This window comes from Nomia melanderi, unplaced genomic scaffold, assembly GCF_051020985.1.
Source record: "Nomia melanderi isolate GNS246 unplaced genomic scaffold, iyNomMela1 scaffold0014, whole genome shotgun sequence".
Lineage (NCBI taxonomy): Eukaryota > Metazoa > Arthropoda > Insecta > Hymenoptera > Halictidae > Nomia > Nomia melanderi.
Window position 1 is genome coordinate 397281 of NW_027475130.1, and position 955 is coordinate 398235.

Sequence of the window (955 nt, forward strand, 5' to 3'; positions counted from 1 at the left end):
GGACCACCAGGGGCCGAGAAAACCACCGTCTCATGGGGCCGGACACTCCTTGTCAGGGGAAAATCCAATATATATCTGGTGATATCTCGGGTGCTATTACAGATAGCGCAATAAATCAAAGTGCATTGTCTGTAGGAGGCCCTGGCGCACGAATCTGTGCAGCGGGAACGACCTCGGACCACCAGGGGCCGAGACAACCACCGTCTCATGGGGCCGGACACTCAGGGTCAGGGGAAAATCCAATATATATCTGGTGACATCTCGGGTGCTATTACAGATAGCGCAATAAATCAAAGTGCATTGTCTGTAGGCGGCACTGGCGCATGAATCTGTGCAGCGGGAACGACCTCGGCCCACCAGGGGCCGAGAAAACCACAGTCTCCTGGGGCCGGACACTCAGGGTCAGGGGAAAATCCAATATATATCTGGTGATATCTCGAGTGCTATTAGGGATAGCGCAATAAACCAAAGTGAATTATCTGCAGGAGGCCCTGGCGCATGAATCTGTGCAACGGGAACGACCTCGGACCACCAGGGGCCGAGAAAACTACCGTCTCATGGGGCCTTACACTCAGGGTCAGAGAAAAATCCAATGTATATCTGGTGATATCTCGGGTGCTATTAGAGATATCGCAATAATACAAAGTGCATTGTCCGTAGGAGGAACTTGCGCATGAATCTGTGCAGCAGGAACGACAACGGACCACCAGGGGCCGAGAAAATTACAGATTTTCGGTATCCGTCACCAAAAGTCATGTAAAAATCCAGCATATACATGGAGCTTTCTCGGGTGCTATTACAGATAGCGCAATAGATCAAATTGCATTGTCTGTAGGAGGCCCTGGCGCATGAATCTGTGCAGCGGGAACGACCTCGGACCGCCAGGGGCCGAGAAAACCACAGTCTCACGGGGTCGGACACTCAGGGTCAGGAGAAAATCCAATATATATCTGGT